Below are 21,781 nucleotides of genomic sequence, written 5' to 3' on the forward strand. Positions count from 1 at the left end.
GGAAGTTAATTGAGCACAGCTGTGGTTGAGGCCATTATCATGTAACTCTATAGGCTCTCACATCACATACATACAGAAGATTCCCACAGTGAGAATTATCTGATTCTTAAAAGGAGAGAGTGCACTTTTGATGTTTTACTGTGTTGCAAAGAGGATATTTCTGTTAAAAGTGGAATACAGTGCAGAGGGAACTGTGAGCAAAGTTAAATGTATTCCTCAGAGGAAGTGGACACAGCACCTTTGACATTGAAGCATTACTTACCTGTCACTATACCCTCCAGACACACACACACACACACACACACACACACACACACACACACACACACACACACACACACACACTCTTGCACTTCCTATGTTGAGAATCAAACTTCCTATAATTACACAATCTAGACAGTATATTATTAGTCTCAAGTACTACAGAAGTAGTCTGCATTTAATGATTTGAAAAAGTACATCTGTAATTAGTAAAAAAAAATCACTGTTTGAAACAGATGTTACTGTGCATCACAGGTTTTAGGACAAATGCATATGTGTGCACAGGACAATGTAGCAGCACTTACATTCTCCTACTTCATGTACATTGTGACACTGGGATGGACATGTACATGTTTCACAGTATGGGATGCTAATGACAATCACTGTTGTAAAACAATTGATTATCAATCAAACATTCCTGCCACTTAATTTTGGGATGATTGCACACTTTTCTTGTCTCATACTTGCACAATGCATGTTGACAAGACAAACAGACACTCCCTACATAGGCCAGTACACTGCAGAATAACAGTAGTGGATTTTTGTGATAGGTTAACCAACATTGTTAACACAGTGGCAAGTGTAACCATTGGAATGCAGTCATACATTAACAGACTGAATTAAATGAGTCAAACTCACCCTGAAATCAAGATAACTTGTTTTCAAAATTCAATACAGACATACAAACATTGTGCAACCTAAACAAAGAATTATTTGTTGTAAATGTTTTACTCTCTGCCTTAAATGAAGTGCTGCCAAGCTGAATTGCACTTGCTGATGAAAAAGTATTAGTGCATGATAATCATATTTTGAGGTGGTGAACTTACAATGGGAATTAACAGTAGTCTACAGTGAGCTTTGATGACTTTCACACAAAGAAGCATTATACACATACAGCCATATTTGACCCTGCTGAAATACAGTGTTATAGTCATGTTTCATGCTTCATGATTTACACATTTAACATAACAGTTGCAATTATTTAATCCTTGTAAGAATGTTATAGATGTATTATGAAACACATAAGAGACCAGCTGTGTTATTACCCATGGAAACATGGTTTATGGAAACATTTTGGAATCAAAGAGATTTATTGGATGAAACAGAAGTGGTGGGAAGAGGTGGACAGTTGGTGACAGGAATATGCAATACAAGCACAATAGCACATTAGTTCATCTTTCATTTTTGCACTTATTTGTATTATGTTATTGTTTGGTTTATTAGCTTAATTATTCAAGCAAGATCTGTACAAGTCAGGCTTCACAACAGGGAGCAGGCACATTAATATAACAGCAAGATAATCGTGTGTTAAGAAAAGGTTTAGTCAACATTTACAGCCACAGTAGTCATACAAAGCATTCAGAAATAGTTTTTTATACATATGGAGTCAAACCTTTAGAGCATTCTAAGAAAAACAACAAACCTGAGTATTATCTAAACAAACCACAGAGGGAGTCATACTTGACAAAGTTCTCATGTGACAGCAGATTGCAGAAAATGAAGATGTATGTATTACTATTTATTCTTCTCTTGACAACTGTAAGGTTTACATTCAACAATTGAGCTTGTTGAAAAGTAGATCAGCTGTACTATACATAGCTAAATACAGCAGAGTGACAAGCATTATAGTAATGCATGCAAAGGCAAAAACTCACAAGATTTTTCCATAAGCTTTATACTTCCTGTTAGGCTCAGCTGCAGTTGGTACTTAGTGGCAGACATTGTGCAAATGCAGAGTAGGAAGACTAATGACACAGAGAGAAGAAGATACATAGGGGAAAAGGTAGGCAGGAACCAAGTAGCTTATGACAGATGCAGGATAATGTTGGCTTATAACAATATGTAGGCAACAGCTACACATAAAAGTGTACCAAAATAGTGAGTAACACTTAACTAAGGCCTGGATTGGAACCCTTAAAAGTTTGCAAAAATCTGTCTATAGGTATGGGCTTTATCTCACCATGCAACAAAGTGTTTCCTACTGCGCACTTTAAATAACAGAACTGAAGTACAGTAACAACTTACTGATGCAGATGGGGTGAAGAGAGATAGATAAAGACAGATGTAGAGAGAAATAGCGACAATATTTTTTGTAATACATGTAGGACCATCTGTATGGTGTGTTTCTATTACTTATTATACAATGCCTCCCCTAAAACGTGCACGCTGATTGGCCAGCCCAACCAGCGTGCCCGTTGTAAATCCCTCAATATACTAACGGAAAAAGGTCCGGTCGCCCAGACTTTTTCCGTTAGTATAAAACACTGTTTCGCTATGTTAAAAGAGTTTAACATAGTGACACAGGTTTAAAAAAAGCAACGGAGATCTCCGTTGCTTTTTTTAAAGCTGTCTTGCTATGTTGAACTCCTTTAACATAGCGACACAGTGTGTAAAAAGCAACGGAGATCTTGCGATCTCCGTTGCTTTTTAAAGCTGTTCGCTATATTAAATGCGTTTAACATAGCGAGACAGCTTTACAATAAGCAACGGAGATCTCCGTTGCTTATTTTAAAGCTGTCTCGCTATGTTAAACCCATTTAACATAGCAAAACAGTGCTTTTGCCCACAGCTCTGATGTACTGCGTAGGCATGCGCAGTACATCAGAACTGCCGCAGAATACCAGACAGCTGCGGAAGGGCAGTAAAGAGGCATTATACAATGCCATTATTTAAGAAAAGTAATTATTTCTTTTCTTAAATAATGTCATTAGATATAATAATAACCACTTCTGGTGGGTAATGCTGGATTTATCCACGGTTGGCATTGTTTGGTCCTCGGGCCTCAGGACCAAACCACGCCAACCGTGGGTAAATCCAGCATTACCCACACCCAGGCGTGGGTTATTGCTATATTACATCATTATTAAGCTGTTATGCTTTGTACAATAAAGTGCCTACTATAGGGAGCAAGAAGGGGTAGGAGAGTAGAACCAACATAAGCACATATGCAGAATAAGGGGGTCTTACTAAGGCTCCTAGTTGGGACTGCAATGTCTTTCCAAGTGATGTCTTGCTGCTCAGTTCAAATGATATGTTAATGAAATGTTGTAAAGGCAATACATACAAATGTTTGCAGTTAATTATATGATAGAAATATGAAATGGAATGGAAATAGTAATTTATGCAAAAACATTAGTATACAAATAGGAGAATTATCTCAACATGACACATAGGAACTTCTAGATTATTACATCCAACAGTACTGCCTTTAGTCTGTCTTTATTTTGTATACCTATAACACAGTGTATTTAAGTACATTTGGGAGAAAGTAACAGGACAACTGCAGCTGAATTAAAATCTTCAACTGTTGCCATAGGATGTGAAACAGAATTAATTGTCACCCAGGATTGTTGCACTATGCCAAACTCTGTGCAAATGCTTTGGGTAAAAAGTGAATACTTTTCCATGGCCAATTTTGGTCATGTGGGTTGTGTGTGATTCTGTTTTCTGACCAGACTAAACATTTGGAAAAGAGGTTGATAAGACATTGGTGATAATGATAGGCAAAGTAAGAAACAACAGAAAGAATACAGGAATTTGCAGGGGGGGAGCACCATAGCTATTCACTTCTTCAGAATATACGTAAATGTAAAATTGTACAAATAATTTCATGACTTTGGAAAGTCACCACACCAGAGATGGGTGAAAACAACAGAAAAAAATGTTGTTTAGCCAATCGGACCAAATCAAGTGTGTTGAGAATACACATAGGTGAAGTGGAGAGCTATATATGGATGTATTTTTTTTGTGGGACAGATGCCCATTTTCTGAATTTTTTTAAAGAGAGTGGATAGCGTCAGGATGGTAGGGTAGGTTAGTAAGTAGGTAAAGACATACAGGTCATACAATACAGACAGGGATGGAGATGGAGACAGAAGGTTGAGGAGACTCCGTGGCTGGGGATAGGTAGGGGCCATTGGAGCCATTTACACACAGCTTGAGAAGTTAGCCCTCATCCACAGAACTATCATCACTTTCTACTGTGTGAGTTGCCTCGGTCAGTGCCAGACATAACATTGATTTAGCAATGCCATGCAGGACCATTTAAACCATGCCAATTTGGACACCAGTGCTTCTCACCATTAAATCATCCACCAGCCCTTTCATCACCTGCTAGGAAACAAAATTGCCACCACCACCCTACCTCTTAACTGTACAGATTATCTCAGAATGTCCAGATTTTTCCCTCATATTTTTGGTCAATTCCTCATAAAATTTGTGATTTTCTGACAAATCATTGAAGATTGAAGTCACTGAATAATACTAAATACTGACAAACATTTCAGTTTCAGAGTATATATCCTCCAGAAAATACATAATAATGCAAAAACATTTTATTCTAGAAACTTTCTAATTTTTTGGAGCAATATTTAAATCTGTCAATATTTGGGGGCATTTGTTCCCCCCCATTCTTTTTGCCTTTGTCCAGATTTCTTGCACTGAGAGGTTGAGAGGTATGGTCTCCACTCATACTGCTCCCAATGAATACCACTGAACCAGCAGCCAGGCAGAGCTATCTGATAGAAGTAGAGTGAGTAGGACAGGGTTGTGGTGGCAACATTGCTAGGTTGTGATACCAAAGTGCTGGGTGTTTGTGCTACCACCTGTGGAGGTATGCAGGCCAAGCTATTGTGGCATTTCTACCTCCCTGTGCTGTTGGTCTTTTTTTCAGCAGCTAGGTATGCAAACAGAAACATTTTAAGAAATATGTAAAAAATAAAATAAAAAGAACGATAAGGTTGGGGAAAAATAGAGAGAATTTGATTTTTAAATCATAAACAAATATGATAAATGTCTATGTACACGTATTCCACATCAAGATATAATAGAAAGATATTCAAGTGTCATAAAATAGATAAATCCCACAGCTAGGATATAAGAGATAACAGCTTTTATTATACTATGCCATATAGGATATATGCATTCCCATGTAATAACTGCACTTTCCACAACTGAATTGTTCTTGACATTCATTGTTGCTGTTAATATTTTAGAAATACTATCCTATAATAAAACCTAATTGCTGCTTCTGGGTATTGAACACACACACACACACATAAGCTGGTGAATTCATTATCTAATGCAAACAGCAAGAGCTATTGGGGAAGGCATGCATGCTTGATATCAATGTTGTGTGTCTACTCATGATGCTAGATTGTGAGAGACTGAAGATAACTATCTGGCTTTCATTTAGACCTGAGACATACTTACTCCATGCCTCTCTGAGACAAGTTATAATCTCTTGATATGCCTCTCAGTTTGCAGCTATTTCCTCTGAAGATGTAGAGTAGAGACAAAAATACATATGAAAGCATAATGAGTAACTGTCTTGCCATCTAATGCATGCTATATCATTAACTATTGATAGGTCAGTATGTTTACACAACTGAGGGGTACTTGCAGTATTACATTCATCATCCCTTCAGCTTAGCAGGTCCTGCTTCTGCTTTTTCAAGTCACTATAGTACTGACAACATTGTTCTCCAGTACATAGAATCCCAAATTCATAGGAGACAGCCTTGGCAAACTATTCCAAGCCTCAGCCTTATTTTGAGACCCAATATAATTCTCTGCAGCAGTCTACAGCTGTGACACTTCAGGAGGAGTGCCACAAAAATCATAGACTTCTCAACACATCACTTTTGTGCTCTAAATTAAGCACCATCCTCTCCATTGCCAGCCATGACTACAGAAGTCAAGCTAACAATATATGTCTGAATTCATACCCAGTTCAAATCTCAGATGTGGCAGCTTGCACACAAGGATACACAGTCTTGCCAACTGCATTTGTATAATAGAAAGCATATGGATTCCTAGGCAGACAAATTGGCAGTGCCTACATCAAATAGCAATGAAGGTACGAAACATGGCAGTGAGATTTGCCAATGTTTGATGCTCAACCTATTAACATATGTTCCAATGTTCAACAATGAAATGCTTAATGGAGTGAGTGGCTTGTAATCCTTAGTATTTGGAGGGCTACATTGGATGAATTGTGACATATTTTGATATAGGGACTTACACACTGATAACATTGAGTTGTACCATCTCAGAACTGAACCCATGAGATAATGAATGCAAAATCTGAAATGTAGCTTCACAAATGAATCCTCATTGCCACATGAGAAATTACTTTTTAGTATGTTAATTAAAATATACTAATTTCAGAAGGAATGGAGATATATTTCAGAGAGGCCTGTATAAGTATGCTTTTATGTAGTGCAGGGACTGCATTACTATGTAAAAGGCTGTATTTCTGTTTGTAAACATATTTCAATTGGATGGAGTTGCATGACCTGTGTAATACAGGTTGGGGTATGTTACATACATACTTCACAAGGTATACTGTCTTAATCACATAAGATATGTGAGGAATTGTGATGATTATGACAAAATGTAAGTGCATTTTAAATTCAATATTCATGTTGTCATGTTTAACAAATTTTACACAAATTATCTTGGAACTGTATGTGAAGCATTAATGATATATGCTAAGAAGAAAAGTTTACTTATGCAAGGATTTCTGGTAGATTGCTTGCAATAAACATATTTCATCATCATCATCATCATCATCATCATCATCATCCCTTTTTCCCATTTACATGGGGTCGGGGTATCGTATTAACTGTCGCCAACTCTCTCGATTCAGTGCCACTCTCCTGCCTTCTTCAACACTCATGCCTGACTGTCGCAGATCTTCTTTCACACAATCCATCCACCTCTTTGCTGGATGCCCTCACTTCCTCTTACCTTCTTCCTGTCTGTCCCAAATCTCCCTCACCAGATTGTCTTCTGCTTTTCTACACATGTGCCCATACCACCGTAATCTGTTTTCTTTGATCTTTTCTGCAACTGGAGCTACTTTGGCTTCTGCTCTTATGTCATCATTTCTTCGTCTGTCCAGCAGTGTGCATCCTACCACCTTTCTCAGGCACTTCATTTCCATCACTTCTAGCTTCTTCAACTGTTCTGCCTTTACTGCCCAGGTTTCTGTACCATGCAGTAGTACTGGTCGCACCACTGTCTTGTACACCTTACTTTTCAGCTTCTTTGGCATTCTTCTGTCATATACTACACCTGATACTCTATGCCAGTTGGCTGCAGCCCCTCTGATTCTAGCTTTGACCTCTTCATTCAGACTACCCTTCTCCTCAACCACCCCTCCCAGATACTTGAAGCTGTTTACCTGTTCCACTATCTTCCCATCTATCTCTATTCTCAGCTTCTTCTGATTTCCCCAATCTGCTGCCATTACCACTGTCTTATCTGTGCTTAGTTTCATCCCATGTGCCTTCAGATTTGCATTCCATTCTCCTATCCTTTGCTGAAGTTCTAGATCAGAGTCTGCCTGTACTGCCACATCATCTGCATACAGCAGTTTTGTTGCTCTGACCCCTCCAACCTGTTTGTTGATGTAGTCCATTACCAGTATGAACAGCAGTGGGCTCAGAGCTGAACCCTGGTGTACACCCACTCCCACTGGGAACCCCTCAGTGAGGCCAAACACTGTTTGTACTTGAGTCACTGGGTCCTTGTACATAGCCTGTACTAATTCTACCAGTGTTTCTGGGACTTCAAACCACTGCAGTACTGCCCAGATCAGCTTTCTTGGGACCTTGTCATATGCTTTCTCCAAGTCTAGAACCCAGTTTGACACTCTCCTCTTCTCTAGTTTCTTCTCAAGTATCTGTCTCAATGCAAACATCGGGTCAATTGTGCTGCATCCTGATCTGAATCTGAACTGTTTATCTCCCATCTTACATTCTACTATTCTGCGTATCCATTTATCAATCACCCACTCCAGAACTTTCATACAATGTGGTAGGAGTTTGATGCCTCTGTACTGTCCACAGTTGTGGATGTCCCCTTTGTTCTTGTCCACTGTCATGAGTATGCTTATTCTCCAGTCATCTGGAATACGCCTTTCTCTCCACACTGCAATTAGTACCCTCAGGAGCCATTTCTCCCCTAGCTCACCCAGCATCTTTATCATATCTGCTGTGACCTCATCTGAGCCTGCTGCTTTTCCTGACTTCATTTTCCTTAGTGCTGCTCTTACTTCTTCTAAGCTGGGCTCCTCTTCTACTCTCATTGTAGGCTGTTTCTGGGGCAGTACCGCTTCTGTGAGGTTTTCTTCATTCAGAAGCTGCTGGAAATACTCCTTCCATCTGCCTTTGATGTCCTGTGGGCTGGTAAGCAGGTTGTTGCTGGAATCCCTTATGAAGTGTGTCTGACTATCTTCTTTAACTTTCTGTCTTTGCCTTGCAACCTGGTATAGTTTCTTTGTGCCCCTTACTGAGTCACTTTCCAGAAGCAGATAGAGTGCCTCTGATGCCCTATTCTTTGCTATTGCAACTTCTTTCTTAGTTTCTTTGTTAGCCAACCAGTAGTCCTTCCTAGCTTGGTCAGTCTTTTCAATCTCCCACTTCTTCCTGCACTCCTTCTTTCTTTTGATTACTTCCTGCACTTCTGCATTCCACCACCAGCTTTCCTTATATACCTTATTTCCATACCTGGCTCGGCCACATATTTTTTCTGTAGTCGTAACACATGCTGTTTTTAGGTGCTGCCACTCTTCTTCAACTCCACCTATTCCTCCTCTTCTTGGGGTTCTTGAGCGCTGAGTAATTCCTTGAACTGCTGTACTTTCTCTCCAGTCAACTTCCAGGTCTTCAGCCTGGTCTCTGTTGACCTTAGAGCCTTCTCTGACTACTGCTTGCAGCTGATTGTGGCAACTACTGGTTTATGCGGTGAACCGACTGTTTCACTGGGGATGACTTTGCAGTCATGGATTCTACCCCAGTGCCTTTTCCATACTAGGAGGAAGTCTACCTGAGTTGCATGTTGGCTACTCTTGTATGTAATCTTGTGACTGTCTCTCTTTCTGAACCATGTGTTGGCTACTATCAAGCCATTTGCCAGACAGAAGTCTAGAATGGCTTCTCCTTCTTTATTCCTATTGCTCCACTCATGTGGACCCAGGCAGTCCTCATATCCTGTTCTGTCTGTCCCGATATGTGCATTTAAGTCACCCATTATCAACACCAATTCATGTTGTCCTGCTTTATCTAGTAGGTCCTGCAACTGCTGTCTGAATGCACTCTTTTCTTCACGATCACAACCCTGCTGTGGGGGCATAGGCTGAGATTATGAATACTGTCCTATCATTACACTGGAGTCTGATTGCCATGAGTCTGTCATTAATTCTAATGATATTCCTCACTGACTTCTGAAGCCTCTGTTTCACCATAATTCCTACACCATTTCTAGCCTGTCCACCACCTGAGTAGTAGAGTCTGGATCCCAAGCCAAGTGGCTTTGTTGCACTGCCCTTCCATCTCATCTCTTGGATACATAGGATGTCCAGCCTCCTCCATATCATCATGTCATCCACTTCTAAGCTGCATCCTGTCAGTGAACCTACATTAAGCGTAGCAATTCTTAGTTCATGTTTGGCAGGTTGGTTGGTTTTATGTCCAGCTTTCACTCAACAGAGCTATCCCAGGTAACCCAGGCTGGGCAACAACTAGACACCAGCCAGCCAGTAGCCTATTGACCCAGGGCTGCTGGGCTTTTATGGCGGGCACACACTGGCCAATAGGGGCACATATACCCCTCCCACCATTAGCATGGGTCCCTGGCGTGGGTCAGAGAGTAGGCCAGGTCCTCAACACTTATCACTGGTAACTACCCATGCCCTTTTTTTGGCAACAGTCAACATGACTGAATCACCTAGAGCCATATTTTATACCGTAGAGTGGCTAGCCCTGCCACAGCACGCAGTTTGTGATCCGTGTTCTCCTATCTTGAGGGTACTGTGCACCACAATAGATGCCCAAAGCGGTTGGTCGTTTTACAACTCTTCCCCCCATTGGGCACCATGTAGAGTCTGTGCTGCTGCCCACAGCTCCATTCATTGGTGAGTTTGAGATGGAAACACTCAGCATGTTTTTCGAACATGGGAGAAACCCCACAGAGACACAGAGAGAACATGCAAACTCCAAACAGGCATTAGTCAGAGGTCAGGTTCGAACCTTGTACCTTGTGCATTGGAGGAGAAGACCTTAACCACTAAGCCATCTGGTCTCTTTTTTGCAATAAACATATTAGTCATTCACATTTGTATTTATGTTTAAATTCCTAATAATGACGTGAGAAATGGCATTCTGACATCCTTTGTTAAAGTATCTTGTTAGCTGAAATTGTCCCTCTTAATTGCCCATATTCTTTATCTAAACTAACTCCACTTGTACCTTTTAAGGTAGAGATAATTATGTGACAGGTAGGATTTCTCCACTCAGTACTGTCCAGAATACTGATGAAAGTGCACCACTGTCAGAAATGTTTGCACTACAGAAAGCAGCTTAAACTAAAACTTTCACTTTTTTGCCTATGGGAGTGAGCCATGACTGCCAAGTGGAGCATAAGTTCAAAGGGAATTATAAAAAATATGATAGAGAAAAAAGCTGACAGTAAAATTAATTCAATCAATGGGTATATCTGGCAGTGATCAGAGAAAGAAGTGCATTCACGTGACACATTCATCCTTCTCACATTTCATTGCAAGATCATAAATGTACTTTGTAGAACATATTATGAGACTTATACTTAATGACAACAGCTCGCAGGCTATTAGCAATACTGACAATATTTGGTTTTACACAACACAGTGATATAAAAATTTGTGTAAATATATATTCACACTCCCTCTGTTAAATGAACAATTAACTGGATTTGAACCCTGTATCACCTGTCTTATTTCTCTCAGTTCACTTAATTTATACCTAGTACCACAGAAATAGTTATCTGAGAGGTTAACTTTATTCACTAATTTCTATTCAGAGTGTTGAAGGCTGCTTACTGTAGGGAGGTATGTTTGTGCTACAGAAATAAGCCCACATTATTTTTTTTCCTTTTTCCCTTCAGGCAGTGAAACCTATTTGTGCTCTGCTTGGCAGCTTGCAAATGCAAAAGCCACAAACTAGCACATGGTATGAAATTGTGATGAAAGTAAAAATTAAATATGGATAATGTTTTAACATTTGCCTGCAACATTACAACTTGTGTTACATTTCATGACTATTTCAGGTAATGACAATTATTTTAAAGATGCCACATAGAATTCAGCATCTCATTTGTGAAACACCACATACAAGTCATAATGACATACTTTGAAAGTGGAATGTCTGACTGCAATAAGTGATATTTAGGATATGTGGATAAGTAATCTGTCATCTATTATACATATCTCATCATCCATCCTGTTCTTAAATATCTGTTCTCACACTTTAGAAACTATTTTTGACATGGTGCATAGCAACCGTTATCATTAGCAGGAATTATCGATGATTTTACTACTATCATGTACTGGTAGCAGCAAGTCACAAGAGTATAAGTAACATTCAGCATTTATCAAACTCACACTTTGGGATATGTAACTCATATTCCAAAATATGTGTATATCCTTGCAGCTGACACCATTATCAAACCTCCTTGCTACTGATCCCCCATCAATTCTGTGTTTTTACCAAAGTCACTGTATATATAGCTTGCACCACAGAGACAGGTCGACAATAGGTGCATTTTATGCAGTCATTACCATTAGGAGTGTTGACAGACTCTCACTGATATCAAATTTGTTTGCTATACTGACAGCAATCTAAATTAAAATTTCTAATTTCTTCTTTGGTAGTTAACCCTGCTTTTGCACTGCTGCAGATTGCAAATTAAAACAACTAAATAAGTAAAGAAAGAAAAAAAGAAAGAATACATATTAGGAATAAGTCAAAGGAAAGTTTAAACAATGAAATGGCATAAGTAGCAAATGTCCTAGAATGACATTTTAGGACTTTAACTTTCATACTTAAAACTATGCATACTGCATGCTGTACTTACTACTGGGAATCTCTGATTTTCCAACAGCAACACATTCAAAGACCAAAATGAGTGTCAGTATATATCATGACCTCCCTCACAAAATTGACCAGTAAACAGGATTCAACCCCATGCATCACCTGTCCTTTAACTCTTAGCTCACTTCAGTTATTCCTTGAGGCACAGAGTTGGACATCTGTCAGGTTCATTCTCTTCAGTCATTACTATCCAGGGTGCTGACAGCCACACAGTGACACAAGGCTTATTTACTGAACTATAGGCAAACCAAAAATGTTTTCACTTTTTTCTTAAGATGTGAAACTTGACTGCAAGCTGCCAAGTGGCATACAAATGCAGAAGGCCATAATAAAAAACAATTACAAAAATTGTTTTGGATAACAACTGAAAGGAGCATGACATAAATCAAAGTGTATATCTAATTGTCAGCATTACACTGGCAAATTCAACCTTTTTATATCTCCTTATTACATCACAACTACCATTTATTTCTCACACTATTGGGACTTTAGCAATACCATGGTAATTGCAAAGGGGGTGGGGAACAGCAGAAATGGTGTCATTTTTGACACAGTACACACAATTAATTGTGACACTATTTCAAATGACATATCTGTCTATCAGGATTACTACCTGTGAGATATGTTGATATAGTCCATCATATATAGCACATTTCTTCATGTCAGGTTATGTTTTTGCATTATCACACCTTACAAAGTTTCAGATTTCACATAGTCCATATCACATGTCCTTAGCAATACTAAAATTACTTGAATTTCCCACCACAACACATTCATACAAGAAAGTGAGTGTCAATATTTATTATGACCTGCCTCAGTAAAATGATCTTGTAAACTGGATCTAAACCTTGCATCCCTTGTACTGTTCCTTATATACTCATTTTGTTTACACCTTATGCCACAGATATAGGTAGCTGATAGTTTGAATTTCTACATTAAGCTCAAAGGATAAAGAAAAAGGAGATATTTTAAGCATTTATATTAAATGTACATTTCTGATGTTTCTTCAGCCTTGTTGTCTTGCAACAGTAACTTGTATGAATTTGAACCATCAAAGCAGGGTATTAAGAACACTCATTTGTGATTATTTCACCATATTTACCACATACACACAGACATATCTTAGCAAGAAGAAAAATTAGATTAGATTAGATTAGATTAGATTAGATTAGATGTACTCAGAAATGTTATATTGCATAGTCACATTGAAAGTGCAACAGAATTAAGTTCTGAAAGTTGTCCTTTCTCATTTCCTAGTACATATCCTGATGAGTGATATACTTGCAAGAGTTAGGATACCTATGTTCTCACACAATATTAAGCAAAGAGTACAAACACTTCAGAATTATTCCTTTCTTTATTTAGGATGTCTTATTCCCTTATCTATGCTTTCCTAAGAGCAATACTATATCATTTTTATTTCATATGATATCTGTATCAATGAGTAATGTACACCCGTGAATATGCACAACATTTCTTAGTAAAAGGCAAGAAATGTGATTATTAAAACAGCATTTGAATTTAAAGAGTGTTGCCCTCCTATCTCAGTCAGTGTACTTTTAGATTTTTGGTAAACCCCTTTTCCTGACACACCATCAGTACATGTGCATAATAGAGGGGCACAGTGAAACACGTATTGCTTCTGCAGTCAGGCTAATCATTGGCACACAAGCCACAAGCAGATAACACTTCACAATGTGTGTTCTTGCAGTGATATGGCATGTGCATGCTTTTGTGTAGGACGTAATACCATGTTTACCTTCCCTGCACTTAATGTGGATATTGGTAATCATGAATGCTGATGACTTAACAGTTCATTAGCATACTCACAATGTTGAGACGGCTGAATTTGCACTATATAAAGGTAACCATATAGCTAAGGAACTTGTACCATAGTGGGGAGACTGGATACAGAGAGATTGATACTGCTATACACACTTTGATGATATGTATCTACTATCTAAACTGATCTCTTGTGAAGGTATCTTGTTATTATGTTTTTTTATTTTACAGAATGCTTTTAGTTTAAGATTAATAATGGATTTTAATGCCCAATGCAGTCATTGGTTTATCTGTCTGTACCTTCTTCATCATCATGTTTGGTATAGCCCTTGTATATCAGTCAGTTGTCTGCATTACAAAGGTTTATAAAGAATGCTACTTGATATAATTACTTGATAGAATAGTGTAGATTTTATTTTCTAGGAATTTGAACAGTTATTGCAGAAGAGTGTAGTATAACTTCTTAGCACGGCTAGATGGTTTTACATGTGTAGCCCAAGGAATGTGTTAAGATTGTCATATCTACATGCATGTCTTCCATGCCAATGGAGATGGCACTGTAAGAATTCTGTCTATTTCTACTTGTACATTGTGAATTAGTATTGTTAATGCTGTGATGTATTACACAGTTATGCAACTGCTGTCTGCATTACAGAACTGTTAAAGCTGTTGTTAATTTTATTAATTTTGGTGAGGATTTTTCTTAACTTTTGTGCAGTCAAAGAGAGCATTACCTTTTCAATTGCTGTGTGCATGATGGATGCATACATTCATGCATAACTGCATTCTCAGCCATCCTCTTTGTGTATTATAAATTTATTTTTGTATCTGTTTTCTGTTTCATCTTATACAGGGCTATGGTGCCCAAGCTACCTGTACTCCACAAGCCGCCATTCAATGATGCAGAAAATAAGGTCATTATTCAGGCCTTCTGTTGTCATGGAGCTTTTCTTTTAGAGAGAGGTAGAGGTGTCCAATACAGGATATGGCAGCAGATGGTCAATGACATTGATGTTGATGTTGAGGGCATTGGGGAACTTATTCCCAGAGACAACACAGGGCAAGTAATATGATCACATCTGCCCTCCATAGGGTGGCTGCAGTTACCCAGGAACAGATGGCTATGGGGGTTCCTGCTACAAAACCAACACTTATTGACACATAGGAGTTCCTGTCCACTGTTTAAGGTCCATACAGCTCAGCAGAGAGTACACAAAGAATCACTGATGGTGCTGATGTGGATGCCAGGCTCAGGGTATCTCAAGTAGAACTTCCAGGTATGCAAAATAAAAATAAAGATAATTTAACTGTCATTTTAGATATCTGCATATGGGCTTATCTTATTTGTGTGATACATGTATAGCCAGTGATAAGTGTGGGTTAGATGACACAGAAAAAGAGAGATAGAGGAAGGTGTTTGAAGGTAGGAATTCAACTCGTCAGTAGCTTTTCATATGGGTTCATTTTTAATCTGCAGCTCTAAAGGGGGATTGCTCTCGGTTTCTTATGCCATTTGCACTGTGATACTTACAGCCTTGTTTCCTGTCTCTCTTACATACAGGGACATCTATATTGCAATTTACAAGACCACCTGCACATGGTAAGCACACCATTTTATTATTAGTGTACATAAGTTAGATTTAGATCTGAGACTAATATTTGTATTTAGCATCTATTAGAGTTTAGCATAACTGTTGTACAACAAAGGTTTGAACATTTTCATTCCCTATTCCTCTCTTTGTTTTGTTTATTGCTTGTTATCATAGGTGATGCTGCCAGTGGCACTGTGGAACTCCTACCACCTAATGTCAGGGTATCGGTTGCCTGTGATGATGATTATGATGATGACTGTGGTGATAAAGAGGTACAGTCTGGGGGTGTAGAGAGTCAGGCTGCCCATACTTCAGACACTGTCAGTATGCCTATGCATACCTATGCAATGGAGCCCTCTGATATAGTACAGGATGAGGGCTGATCAGAATAGTGTGGTTGCTCTGGTTGCAGAGATGATTGATTCTCCCAATAGCCATCATGAGGCAAGGTGTCACACAGGAGGGTTGGTAGAGGTGTTTGGAGGAGGCTTGTTGTCCACCCTCTTCCTGATGCCGGTGTGTCATTAGGTCCTACAAGATGTATTTGAAGGGCCATGATAGAGGCACAGGTATGCTCTATCAGAGCCTTGGAAGAGATAGGGCAAGTATTAAACATCATGCATTCTGGCATATATAACTACCTAAACCATAACAGTGACTCTTTGGACAGGATGAATGGCACACTGGATCAGACAATATCTGTGATGGGACGTCTGCTGGGGGAGGGTGGGCATCCATGTGGCTGGAGAACCACTACATCATCTGGTGTTATGTGATGTGGCCATGCCTGATCCCACTCCTGTAGTGAGGGTCTATATTATTCCAGCAAAAGTTGCTTTGTGCGAATGCTAAAAGAGCGACACAAATACATCGAAAATGCATTTGAGTGTTTCAATGTATTTGTCATAGGGCAAGGAGGTAGTTGGCCAAATACCTGGAGTTGCCCTTTCTGTTGCTATAATGCGATCTTGGAGTTGTTATATTTAGTTAGGGGTGTGTGGGGGGGCAAAGCCCCCACCTATTTATGCTTTTAATTTAGTTTTTTTGCAAACAGCCTCATGAACTATTTCCCTAGGAAAAAATTCGATTTTGTGGCCATTCGTGATTTCCATCTTTCGTGCATTATGTGTCGACTTTTATGTAGTCACACATATGCACTTTCGTTGGAATAATATAGACCCCTGCAGTAGCACTACTTCCACTGCTTCATTAATGATTGTGCTGTCTACACCCAGACATGATATGCCATGGGTTGTGGTCCTGGATGTAATCATGATGGGAGCTCATCCAGCAGACATTGTTCACATTTAGATAGCAGCCTGACTTCCAGTTCTCTTGGTTAGGGGTGATAACGCTGAACTGACTAGTCTGTCATGCATGGCTCATACCTGTCTGAAATGCTGGGATGTATTGGTAGCACAGTGTTTGATTGTGTTCGTGCAGAGACATGTGCACACACAAACTGAAAAAAAGCTTGCCCATACTACCTCACATACGAGCAAGCTATCTAAACATTATTGTTGAGTGGTATTCATCTCTTGTTACTGGCCCTGACAACTGTATACTTTAATAAATACATGTATTTTTACTTGCACACACTCACTTTTTGGTGTCAGCCTTAACCTCCTTCTGCCTCCCAACCCATCCTGTGCAGATAATGATGACTGTCCCCTTCCCTTTGCACATTTCTTTGTGACTTAGGGTTGCATAAATGATCTGATGCACAGAGTGGATTGCTTACTCGCAAGCTTCCTTTTATGAGTATGTATTGCAGAAGAAAGGTTTTGATTTCTTGATACTACTCATTTGTGAATGATTGTTTATATAATTGTTGAACTCCATTGTATTTTAGATACTATTGTAAGTATTGCAGTCAAAACAGTAGGTATTTTGGTTTTGCTTATTGCTATACTTGTGAAAATGTTGGTATCATTGGCTTATTTCATGGTTTATGTACAGTGGTCAATTGAAATGCTTGATGCATAGTACTGGGTAGACTACATAGCTATATTTTGCAAACATCAGTCATATAAGCTATTACTAGCATAACTTTACACCTCAGACAAATGTTGTGCTTAGGGGCATATGGGTCTACTTCAGTAGACTGAAAGACCACAACACTGAATACCAAAACAAGACCACAACACTGAACGTACATAATCTCGAAAATCCACATAAACAAAACTTCCCAAGCACGAACCATGTAGTGTAAAGTACTGCACTTAAGAATCGGAAGTACATTTGAGTTATTGACAGCTACCTTTCCAGTGGAGGGACAGGATGTCCTTTGTTACTTCTCTGACTGGTATGTTTATAGGAAGAAGTGTAAATTCACCACAAGAACAACATCCACTATGAGGTTTCCCCCACTCTTTCCAATTCCATTTTGGAATGTGAGTGATTTGACTGAGTTATGTCTCCCAGGTATCCAAAATACCATGGAGGCTTGGCATAGGAGGCTGAAATGCCTCCTAGACAGTAGGGGTACCAACATGTGTGTATTATTGTCATGTCTAGTACGAGAACAAGATCGGGTGGATGAATTACATGTCATGCTGTCAACTGGGTACATTCCTTCACCTAAGAAAAGGAGGCTTGTCATATGACATCAGCAGTTACAAAATGTGTTGGCCAATAGGGTAGAGTATTCACCTCTTGAGCTCGTGAAGGCAGTTGCCAAACTACTAAAGATGTAATCGGACTTTGGCGGTGGAAATTGTTTGTTCACATGTGGAACCCAACAAATACTTCACTTCTCAATGGGACTATTTACACAGTGGGAGTGCTACGGTACTGGTTTGTTTGATTTGTTGTATTAATGGTGGGAGTGTTACGGTACTGGTTATTTTGGTTTGTTGTAGTAAGGGTGCGCCCTGACAGTTCTTTGAGTGATATCAGACATATAACTCTGCTTTGCAAATGTACAAATAAATGTTGATATCTGAACTCAGTGGTATATCTAGTCTTTTTTTGATGTAAACATGTCTGTTGCTGTTTTAATTCTTGTGATTGTGAAGGTTCGTTTATGTGGAGTTTTGAAATTATGTAAGCTCGGTGTTGTAGTATCGTTGTTTTGGTATTTGGTGTTGTCTTTTGGTCTACTGAAGTAGACTCAGGCATATACATATTTCCCTATAAGAGTACTTAGTTATACAATTTTTTTTTCTTACAAGTTCCACACTGACCTTGTCATTATTGCAGATACAAGCTGTGTCTTTGAGGGTTGTCGGCATCTGATGCTATCAGAACAGAGCTATTACATGGTTAAGTAAAGGTTGTGGAGTTTGACAGGCATCAGTTTTCATATTTGTATGTGTGTGGGATCAAAGGCTTTAATCTAGGAAATGAGTTTGTGTGCTATTCTTTGCCTCTTTACCAGAGCCAGGACATATTGTGCACACCTCCATCTTCCAGCACCATAGGTAGCTGGTGGTTTTTGTTCAAACCTCTCACTATTTCCTGCTGCTGCTGCTGCTGACATTGCCTGTATTCCTTGAAACTGTGGTTCTGCTCCTTGCTGTCCTTGTTGAAGTTATTGCCTGAGAATTATATTGTGCAACATGGTTCAGACTGTAAGTATTTCAGTAGATGCTGCTGGGTCATACTGCAGGGTACCTCCTGATTTGTCTAGACTACAGATCCTTGATTTGAGCAATCCAAGCACATATTCTAAGATATTCCTAATTTGCTCATGAGCCTTGTTGCATTCTTGATCACTGGGTTGTGCAGATTTCTCATGGGCGTCATGTGCCAAAGCTTGACTACATAATTTGCATCCCCCACTAGATGCCCTTGAGGAAAGTCAACCCTAGCAAGCCTTGCATACAGCTTGCAGGTGTGCCATATGTGTGAGTAGTGCAAATTGTCCAAGTTACCTATACACACATTGTAGATGATCCCTTGGGCATTTGAAACAATGTGACTCTTTACAGAGTGGTACCATTTGCTGTTAATATCCCACCTTCCCTGTTCACCAAGTGGTGATTTTATTTGTGTGTGTGTGTGTGTGTGTGTGTGTGTGTGTGTGTGTGTGTGTGTGTGTGTGTGTGTGTGTGTGTGTGTGTGTGTGTGTGTGTGTGTGTGTGTGTGCGTGTGTGCATGCACGCAATCTATGGACACCAAAAGTTCTGGGAAATGTGCTATTGCATAAAACTCCTACATGGTTCTTTCTTTCTGCTCTGAAGTGTGTGGAAAGCAGATGTGATCCCTAAAATGTTGTAGCATTACATTTAAAAACTGATGTAATATTCTAGAGGCTGATGCATGCGACACCCATAATACATCCCCTGTGGGTGTCTGTAAAGTAGCAGTAGGTTGTCGTTGTTTGTCTTTCGGCTTTTCCCAGTTAGGGGTCACCACAGCAGAACTCCGGTCCGCTAATGATTGGCAGTTGGTTTCAAGTTGCCAGCCCGACACCCAACCTTCAATGAAGGCACACCCATTCAACGCATGTCTTTCAAATGCCCACTCAACCGCAGAGAGGACATACAGTCTTCACACAGAAGGCACTCCCAACACAAGCCAAGAAACAAACAGGAGAACCTCTTGCTGTGAGGCAACAATGCTACTGCGGAAGATACATAAATGGGTTATCTATCATTTCCCTTAAGCTTTACATAGTGGCAGAAGTTGCATTGTTCCTCTAATGTTTCCCTGTCCATCCTGTATTGTTCTGCAATTTGTGTGTCATGCAGTTCATGAAAAGTTAAATATGGTCTAAACATCTTTCTTCATAGGTAAGTAAATACCATGCTAACTGCTCTTGGGGGACATTTTAAGCCTAGCCAATTTTCCTGTAAGGTGATAATCAAACTCTGTACCTTGTGTCTGTGAGGTAAACATCTTAACCATTCTTGCCCAAGGTTTGCCATCAGCAGCAGCGACACCTTGAATTAAAGCCTGTTGCACATACATTATAATAATAACAGCAGCAACCCCTAACATTTTTTTTGCAAAGTGTAATCATGCCTGTATTCAAAATGGTTTTGGAGTTTAGGGCAAAAGTGAGCTCTAAGTGCACACAATTATTTTCTAGCTTCCTGAATAGTTTCACCATGTTGGATTGGTTAATTAGCATGTCATTTGACTGTGTTTGCATTTATTAGCATATTGTGCCACTTCCCTTTGTTTAATGAATACTAAATAATGTACTATCATATGCACAGCACTCCACACCACATACATGATAGAAGCACTTAGTGTAACTGTTAATAAATCTGGCCAGATGACAGATTAATACAGTCAATAATATTCAGAATGAGACAATCTAATCCTATCAAGCCCCATTATTTTCATCAATAAATGTTTTAACAACAGGGAGATTTGAATTCCACATTATTTCTTCCCTGCTGCAATCATTTCCAGTTTTGCATCCATATATCAGAATTTGCATTAACATTGGTTTCTACATTTTTGTGCTACTATTGTGCAAGTCTGATGCTCAAAAGTGTTAACATATTTGACAGCAAAAATATTCTCGCTTCAAGCTTTGTTGCATATTCATGAAGGCAGGCTGCGATGCTGTAATACGGGCACAGTTCTGTGTATGAGAGCAGGAGATGTGTCTTAGAGCAGTGTTCTCACAATAAACACACCCCCTGCACACCAGAATTGCCATACAGCAATTTAACAAGAGTGAGAGATCGCTCATCACCTCTCAACCCGTTAGAGTAAGAAATCTGGAGAAAGAGGGACAACTTTTAAATATTGATAGTACAAACTTAGAAAGTTGATAGAATAACAGGTTTTGCATTAGCATGAATTATCCGAAGGGTATGAAATCTAAAACACACACCTCCCAACCCACTAGAGTAAGAAATCTGGAGAAAGGGGGACGACTTTTAAATATTGCTAGTACAAACTTAGAAAGTAGATAGAATAACAGGGTTTGCATTTGCATGAATCATTCGAAGGGTATGAAGTCTAAAACGCACACATCCCAATTCATTGGAGTAAGAAATCTGGACAAAACCAAAAATTAAATTAAAAAAATTAAAGATTTTAATTTATTAATTTTTCATTAGTCCAGAATAAAGTTTAAGCATAGCTCCACAGGTTTGTCCATTGCGCAGCTATGCATAGCAGCATTTAAACTTCGAAAGAATTTAAGTAGAACTATGCACACAAAAAAAGTGAAATTGGAATAGCTTAGTGTTTAGAGCATTTGCCTAGTATACAGTCATGCACAGTTCGAGCCCCATAGTAGGCTATGCATTTTTTATATGTGAAACACAT

Source organism: Protopterus annectens, chromosome 17.part0, assembly GCF_019279795.1.
Source record: "Protopterus annectens isolate FY-2018-M chromosome 17.part0, PAN1.0, whole genome shotgun sequence".
Lineage (NCBI taxonomy): Eukaryota > Metazoa > Chordata > Ceratodontiformes > Protopteridae > Protopterus > Protopterus annectens.